Consider the following 9901-nt stretch of genomic DNA (forward strand, 5'->3'; position numbering starts at 1 on the left):
GTGGCATTAGGAGATTGGTTAGGATACTATAGAGTGGGTATTTTACCTAATATGGAGTCAAGAACTGGCCACTTTAGATCTGAAGGCTCATGACAATAGTTGCTATGGGGCTCAGTAAGTTCCAGAGACTTTTGTCTTGTGACCTTGGTATAGGGCTCCACATTGCTCCACAAGAATTACCTATAACATGCAGTTATTATAGCATATTAAACAATTTCTGTGTTAAAAAAAATAAAGCCTTATCTTTGATTTCTCAGAGATTCTGGAGCAATGCTCAGAACCTGGGAAGGCTGATCCAAACTGTGTTACTAGGTTGTTCAAAACAGTACTATGTATTGGGATGGACTTAAAATGACATGTAGGTAGTAAAGCTCTCTATGTTTTCACATGTAAACATAGCATTTTTTACTTAACACACTTTGAGAAAACTATTCAACATCTTTTCTCCTTTTTCAGTCATTCAGTTTATTAGGGATTTAATAGGGGTAAGTCTTTGCTCTGGACAGAGCTTGCCGTCAAGAAAATAAGGAATTCACAGAACAGGAAGGACCATGGGAACAGATTCCAGTATAAATATGGACATGGAAACAAACCACAGAGTATGGTTCATCAGTCCCTTTTACAAGGGTTAAGTCACAAACCATTGTAGACAGTGTGCCCTGAGGGGGATTCAGGCTGGAAAAACAGAAAGTGTCATGTGCTTTTGAGTAGTGGGGCTCCTAGATAGTGAAGACTCATGTCTAAGGAAGAATTTCAATGGTCCCGGATTCTTGCATCTTTCCATACACAGAAAAGCACTAAAATCATTAACTTGAATTATTTGTGATTAGTCAAGCCAATCTTTTACCAATGCTTGACTACTTGTACTTCCTTGCCCCCCCAAATTCACGTATCAACTGGCTCCTCCCCTACCTCTTCAGAGCAATCCTCAGAGTATCTGAGAGGCTCTCTCCCAGGTTAGAATCCTCAGTAAGGTCCCCAGATAAAACCAAAACCCACTGCTCTTATGTTGCGCTTTTTTTTTTCAGTCAACAGACAGAAGAAAGGAAATAATATTCCAGAGAGCACTTCAGCTTTAGTAATCTTTCCTCTACCTTAACTACTGTCAACTGAAAAAAATGCATGTAACCTAAAACTTGAGAGTTATGCTTTATTCAGCAGAAATCTTTAGGGCTTAAGCCCAGGAGGCAGCATCTCAAGTATCCCTGAGAGAACTGCTCTGATGAGGTGGGGGGAGGAGCCAGGTTATATATTAATAGAAGCTATGCAACAAAAGGCAAGTAGTCTGAATATCAAAAGATTATGGTTAATTAAAGAAAACCAGATATCCCAAGTTAAGGAATTTAGAGCTTTTCTATGTATGGAAAGATGCAAGAGTCTGGGCTCACTGAATTCATTCCTTGGATATGCACCTCAGCTATCTGGGGCCAGTATCCTCTGTTTTGGAGAAGGCAATGGCAACCCACTCCAGTACTCTCGCCTGGAAAATCCCATGGACAGAGGAGCCTGGTAGGCTGTAGTCCATGGGGTCGCTAAGAGTCGGACAAGATTGAAGCGGCTTAGCAGCAGCAGCAGCAGCCTCTGTTTTTCACATCTGAGCTTCCTCAGGGCTCTTAGTAGGGAATGACTGTAGTTTGATGGCTGCTAGAGGACAGGTATTCTTTCCTTCTTGAGTTCCCTCAGGGCTCACCCAACTTCCCTGGTGGCTGCAATTGGTGATAACTGTAACGTGATTTACATACTGTTATGGCAAGAAACTTTCCATTTCTCAGTTCCTCCTTTTGGTGTGAAATTCCACCAATATTTGGGAGACATTTCATGACCTACTTTTGTCCCATGGCCCTGGGAGGCTCATCTCAGATCAGATAAAAGATCCTGTTGATATGCCACTCCAGATGCTAATTTTTGGACTAGGTCCATTGATAGGTAATAAAAGATTCTCTGTATCCTCTGTCTTCTAATATATTATGATCCAGGAAATGTTTTCCCCTGTTGCTTCTTCCCATACCTAGAATCACACTATTATGATTATTTTATAAGAGTCATAAACGTGATCTATTTTCACCGATGTTTAGCCATCATCAATTTGGTTGGAGGTTGAATTATATACTGGGAACTATAAGAGACAATAATCTTATACAATAGGGTATAAATGATGCAGCTAGTAACACTGCACAGCTAGTAAAGTCATAGTACAACAGGGAGACACAATGTATAAATAATTTGGAAACAAAGAACAAATTAAAACAATGATTAATATAACTAGTTGTAATCCAGTTGCAGTAAGCCATCAAGTCCACAGGAGAATCAGCTGGAGAAGCTAAATTCTGGCAGGATCAGGTAGAGAGAAAAAGATAAATGCTTCATCTTTGTTTACAAAGGTATACTTTATCAACTTATTGTAGGTCACAGCATAAGAGAAAAGATTTACTGAAAATCAAAGATTTAAGCTAGTACATTTCCCAAAGTCATAAATCATATTTATCAGTTCATTCGGTCTCATGTAAATGATTCCAATTGATCTGGATGAAGTAACCAGGTTTTTCACTAGAATTTTGTCATTTGTTACCCAGTTTGGTGGCATTATCTATAGTTAACAGATTATGAGTTTTCTTGAAAATCTTCATTTTATAAAAGCATCAGTGTAAAATATTATCTATAAAGGAAAAAAACTTAAAATAGAAGGAGTAAAGATTGAGTACCATGCAATTAGCAGGAAACTTGGATGTTTCTGGGATATATAGCATTTTAGGGTTAATAACTAGAATTTTGACTGATAACATTATACCAGGACACATCAGATGTTAGGGATTCCATATAAACTTTGAAATAACCTATATTAATGATATTTATCCATACACTATAACCTAAGATTCATCTCCAATCACTTAACAATATCTTTTAAGTAATTTAATATACCAAATAAATTAACATTCCTCTCTGAGATGCCTCAGAGATGTTTCTTCAAAGTATCCCAGAGTCAGCTGGAAGCTAAAAGAGTTTTAGTTAGATTACAATATTTGGGAAGTTTATTAAAAACATCAAAAAGGTTTTAAAACACAACAGGATTATAGGTCACTGTGAAACAATACTTATTCATTTAAGCAAAGACACAAAACAATGAAAAGGAAACAAATTTGGATCACTCAAGGTCACAGAAACTCACACATTCTGTTATCAAAAGGGAGCACTTCTAACAGAGAGAGAAATCAAATTCCAGTCTTGCACTTACTTACTTAACAAATTTATTTACTTAGTTAAATGTGAATTTAAATTTAGTTAATACTGACTATGCATAAAATGTTCTTTTTCCTCAGGGTTCCTTTCCACAACCTCCTATTGTTGCCAAAATCTTGGCTCCCTGTGCACCAATGCCAAACAGAAATACAAAGACAGAGTTTGAAGGAAATGGAAAAGAGCATCTGGAGCTTTTCCCTGCACTGTCTCACATCTTTTCTTCTAGAAGCTTCTTCCTAGCCTCGGAAACATTTTCTATGTATTTCTTCCTCAGCCCCAGGAAAGCCCCTGGGATGTCTTTTAAAGTGGATGCATATATAGGATTTAAAAATGACAACAAAAATTAAAATAACAGTTGAAGAGTTGAGTGGTTCCTTTTGCAATTTACAATGTCCCTTCTTGGGACTTTTCGGCATTGTTGAATATGAAGTGACTGGGGAGGAAGGTGTGCCAGCTTGTATCCATCAAGCCGATAGCTCTACCTGCCTCAAGGATGCTGAATTGGAGCCCATCCTCCTGAGCCTTTCTCAGCTGCAGGTTGAAGCCAGCAGAGTGCAGCTTGGCTCTCATGTACCCACCAGCCTACTGGTCTCCAAAATGTATTAACTCTCACAAAGTGGCACATTCAAGGAGCTTGTGGGCAGGTGTGGAAGCACTGCTTGAAGTCTTACTGCAGATTTTCACAGACTTGCTCTCTACCCTCAGGGAACTTACAGTGTAAAAAGCGAGGCAAGAAGGGCACTGAACAAGCCAATAAACTACATAATTATAAATTGTGATGCCTGCAGACTTGTAACAGGTGCCTTGTATGAGAATGGGAATAATCTGCTTTTAAAGTGGGGGAGGGATCTGATATTCAAAATGAGAGATGGAGGTGGAGAAGATTCAGGAAGGCAACATGTGTGTGAAGAGTATTCGGGCAGAGGAAAGTGTGTCAACCAGGGTTAGGAGGCTATGTACTTTATGGGTAAAAGCAACTGGTGAGATGGTTCCTCGCTTTAGAACCCATGACCCCACATTCATGGCATCTGAGTACTTGGGAAATCTCATCATTTTTTATTTCCATTTACCACCAATTTCCAATATAACAGAATGAGGTATTAATTATTGACTATCTTTTAAGAACTATCTGATCCTTGAAATTATTTATGTAACTAGGGTGGACCTATCTTGGGGGCATCTTCAAACTGACCCCTTCAGCCCCACTCCCGATTCTGATGAATATCCAGCCTCTGTCCTTTTTCTGTTCCTAAAACCACTGGAAAAGACTTGTTTTAATCATCTCCTATTTCACCATTCTACCAAAATAAATTAAATCCCCTCATCTTTCTTGCAAGTTAGTTGTTCAAAGTTTAGGGAGCATTGGATAAAATGGGTTTGAAACTTCTCTTTATCATTTAGCCTGAGTGATTTGGGAAAAATAATCTCTCTGAGGTTCAATTTTCCCATCTGTAAAATAAGTATTATCAGTTCAGTTCAGTTCAGTCACTCAATCATGTCCGACTTTTTTGCAACCCCATGGACTGCAGCACGCCAGGCCTCCCTGTCCATCACCAACTCCTGGAGTTTACTCAAACTCAGGTCCACTGAGTCGGTGATGCCATCCAACCATCTCATCCTCTGTCGTCCCCTTCTCCTCCTGCCTTCAATGTTTCCCAGCATCAGGGTCTTTTCAAATGAGTCAGCTCTTTGCATCAGGTGGCCAAAGTATTGGAGTTTCAGCTTCAACATCAGTCCTTCCAATGAACATTCAGGATTGATTTCCTTTAGGATGGACTGGTTGGATCTCCTGGCTGTCCAAGGGACTCTCAAGAGTCTTCTCCAACACCACAGTTCAAAAGCATCAATTCTTCAGCACTCAGCTTTCTTTATAGTCCAACTCTCACATCCATACATGACTACTGGAAAAACAATAGCCTTGACTAGATGGACCTTTGTTGACAAAGTAATGTCTCTGTTTTTTAATATGCTGTCTAGGTTGGTCATAACTTTTCTTCCAAGGAGCAAGAGTCTTTTTATTTCATGGCCGCAGTCACCATCTGCAGTGATTTTGGAGCCCCCCAAAATAAAGTCTGCCACTGTTTCCACCGTTTCTCCATCTATTTGCCTTGAAGTTATGGGACCAGAGGCCACGATCTTTGTTTTCTGAATGTTGAGCTTTAAGCCAACTTTTTCACTCTTCTCTTTCATTTTCATCAAGAGGCTCTTTAGTTCTTTGCTTTCTGCCATCAGAGTGGTGTCATTTGCATATCTGAGGTTATTGATATTTCTCCCAGAAATCTTGATTCCAGCTTGTGCTTCATCCAGCCCAGCGTTTCTCATGATGTACTCTGCATATAAGTTAAATAAGCACAGTGACAATATACAGCCTTGACATACTCCTTTTCCTATTTGGAACCAGTCTGCTGTTCCAAAGCTATAAAATAAGTATTATAGCTTACTGTATAAGATCATTCCTATAACTGGATCAGATAATGCATACAAATGGTATAGCATATATTAGAGGCTCAATAAATGTTGAACAAAGGAAATAAGTCAGTTATGTAACAAAAATACATCCAGATGCCTTACAAACTCTTCCAGGCATCCTAGAAATGAAAAAGACAGAAATGTTAATTCATCAAGGAGGAAGCCTGCCAGGCATGACAAGCTGGATATTTCCAAGTTCTGTTGCTAGGCGTTCTGAGCTGCCGTCATCTTGTCAACAAAGACCTTTTACTTCTGCCACCCTCACATGAGTGCCAACGGCTGAGTGTCCTTCTGATTGGCCCAGTGTTTTCCTGCCCCCAATGCCGTATTTTATCCACCACAGCCTTAGAGGCAAGGAGTTATGAGAGCCTGAGCCCTAAGTCAGGGTACCCAGGACTCCCAATCAGAAGATTCAGTCTGAGCCAAGCTTTGAGTCCACTTCAGAGACAGAGTGCTTATCCAAGAATTCCCAGCCAGACAGGAATCAGCCTAGTGCTCCACAGCTGAATGTATATGGGAGGCTCCTCAGAATACATATTCTGAGCTAGAATACATTTTCATGATCTAACAGTAGAATTAATAGTTTTAATCAATGGATACACAAAATTATTGCAACATATCCTGAAGTACAATGGAATACTATTTGGTGATTAAAAAGTAAGGAAGTACTTGGGGCAAAGGAGGAGGTGGACATGGAGCCTGTCTCTCTCCACGGGTACATAAGGAATACACCTTCAGACACAGAAGATCTTGCAGAACACCAGCTGAGAGCGGGCAGGAGTACCTGACCACTGGAGAAGAATATATAGAACCATGCAAAACTCGAAATCAAGCCCTGAGTCTTTGGAGTGGGAGCACTGATTCATAGAACCTAAGCTACCAGAGAACTAACCCTGGGGAGTATCAGATAGTGAGAACCCACACAAAAGAAACCACATGAATACAAGACCCGGCATCACCCAACCAGCAGTAGCACCCTGTGGAGGACACCTCGTCCAAACAACAAACAAAACAAAAATACAAACCCAATCAACAGCACACAGGATTAGCACCTCACTCAGCCTTGCCCATCAGAGGAAAAACAAACAAACAACAACAACAAAAACTCACCACAAATCTCACCCTATAGGAAGCTTACACAAACCACTGGATCAACCTTAGGAGGGCAGAAACCAAAAGGAAGAAAGAATTCAACCTTGAAGCCTGGGAAAAGGGGACCTCAAACACAGTAAGTTAAAAAAAAAATAATGAAAAGGCAGAGAAATACTACACAAATAAAGGAACAAACTAGAAACACAGAAGTCCAAATAAATGAAGAGGAAATAGGCAAGCTACCTGATAAAGAATTCAGAATAATGATAGTAAAGATGATTAAAAACCTTGAAAACAGAATGGAGAAAATGCAAGAATCAATTAACAAAGACTTAGAAGAATTAAAGAATAAACATACAGAGAAAACAACACAATTACTGAAATTAAAAATACTCTAGAAGGAATCAATAACAGAATATCTGAAGCAGAAGAACGAATCAGTGACCTGGAAGATAAAATGGCAGAAATAACTTCTTAAGAGCAGAATAAAGTAAAAAGAATGAAAAGAACTGAGGATAGTCTCAGAGACCTCTGGGACAACATCAAACACACCAACATTCAAATTATAGGGGTCCCAGAAGAAGAATAGAAAAAGAAATGGTATGAAAAAAATTTTGAAGAGATTATAATTGAAAATTTCCCCAACATGGAAAAAGAAATAGTCAATCAAGTTCAAGAGGCAGAAAGAGTCCCATACAGGATAAACCCAAGGAGAAACATGCCAAGACACATACTAATCAAACTAACAAAGACTAAACACAAAGAAAGAATATTAAAAGTGGCAAGGGAAAAGCAATAAGTAACATACAAGGGAAAAACCATATGTATAACAGCTGATCTTTCAGCAGAAACTCTGTAGGCTAGAGGGAATGGCAGGATATATTTAAAGTACTGAAAGGGAAAAAATCTACAACCAAGATTAATGTACCCAGCAAGGGTACATTAATGTATCCATCATTACAATGTACAAGATTAATGTACCCATCATTCAAAATTGATGGAGAAATCAAAAGCTTTTCAGACAAGCAAAAGTTAAGAGAATTCAGTACCACCAAACCAGCTTTACAACAAATGTTAGACAGACTTATATAATCAAGAAATATAAGAGAAGAAAAAAGATCTACAAAACCAACTGCAAACAATTAAGAAAATGGCAATAAGAATATATATATCAAAAATTGCTTTAAATGTAAATGGATTAAATACTCCAACCAAAAGTCACAGACTGGCTGAATGGATACAAAAAGAAGACCCATATGTATGCTGTCTACAAGAAACCCACTTCAGACCACAAGACACATATAGACTGAAAGTGAGAGGATGGAAAAATATATTCCATGCAAATGGGAAGCAAAAGAAAGCTGGGGTAGCAATCCTCATATCAGACAAAAGAGACCTTAAAATAAATAATATTACAAGAGTTAAGGAAGGACACTACATAATGACCAAGGGATCAATCCAAGAGGAAGACATGACAATTGTGAATATTTACATAGGAGCACCTCAATACATAAGACAAACACTAGCAGACATAAAAGGAGAAATTGACAGTAACACAATAATAGTAGGAGACTTTAACACCCCACTCACACCACTGGGCAGATCATCAAAACAGAAAATTAATAAGGAAACACAAGTCTTAAATGGTACATTAGATGAGATGGATCTCACTGATATCTTCAGGACATTCCATCCAAATGCAGAATACACCTTCTTCTCAAGTGCATATGATACATTCTCCAGGATAGACCACATCTTGGGTCACAAATCAAACATCAGTACATTTAAGAAAACTGAAATTGTATCAAGCATCTTTTCCAACCATAATGCTATGAGACTAGATATCAATTATAAGAAAAAAAATGTCAAAAACACAAACACATGGAGATTAAACAATACATTTCTAAATAAGCAACAGGTTACTGAAGAAATCAAAAGGGAAATCAAAAAGTTTCTAGAAACAAATGACAATGAAAACATGACAGCTCAAAACGAATGGGATGTAGCAAAAGCAGTTCTAAAAGGGAGGTTTATAGCAATACAATCCTACCTCAAGAAACAAGAAAAGCATCGAATAGACAACTTAACTTTACATCTGAAACAACTGGAAAAGGGGGGGGGGAAACCCCAAAATTAGCATCAGGAAAGAAATCATAAAGATCCAAGCAGAAATAAATGAAAAAGAAATGAAATAAACAGTAGTAAAGATCAATAAAACAGAAAGTTGGTTTTTGAGAAGAAAACAAAATTGACAAATCTTTGGCCAGACTCTCAAGAAAAAAAAGAGAGAAGAATCAAATCGACAAAATTAGAAATGAAAAGGGAGAGGTTACAACAGATGATGCAGAAATACAAAGGATTATAAGAGAGTGTTATGAACAACTCAACTACAGGGAAATAAAATGGATAACCTGGAAGAAATGGACAGATGCTTAGAAAAGTTTAATCTTCCAAGCCTGAACCAGGAAGAAATAGAAATTATGAACAACCCAATTACAAGCACTGAAATTGAAGCTCTGATCAAAATTCTCCCAGGAAACAAAAGCCCATGACCAGATGGCTTCACAGAAGAATTCTATCAAACATTTATAGAAGAGCTAATGCCTATCCTTCTAAAACTCTTTCAAAAACTTGCAGAGGACGGAACATGTCCAAATTCATTCTGCGAGACCACCATCACCCTGATACCAAAACCAGACAAAGACAACAGAGAAAAAGAAAACTACAGGCCAATATCACAGATGAACATAGATGCAAAAATCCTCGACAAAATTTTAGCAAATAGAATTCAGCAACACATCAAAAAGCTCATACACCACAATCAAGTTGGGTTTATTCCAGGGATGCAAGGATTCTTCAAGACATGCAAATAAATCAATGTGATACACCATATTAACAAACTGAAAGATAAAAACCATATGATTATCTCAATAGATGCAGAAAAAGCCTTTGACAAAATTCAGCACCCATTTATGATTAAAACTCTTCAAAAAATTGGCAAAGAAGGAACTTACCTCAACATAGTAAAGGCCATATATAATAAGCTTACAGCAAACATTATTCTCATGGTGAAAAACTGAAAGCATTCCCCCTAAGATCAGGA

This window comes from Giraffa tippelskirchi, chromosome 2 (assembly GCF_054371585.1).
Source record: "Giraffa tippelskirchi isolate mGirTip1 chromosome 2, T2T-mGirTip1v1.2.pri, whole genome shotgun sequence".
Taxonomy (NCBI): Eukaryota; Metazoa; Chordata; class Mammalia; order Artiodactyla; family Giraffidae; genus Giraffa; species Giraffa tippelskirchi.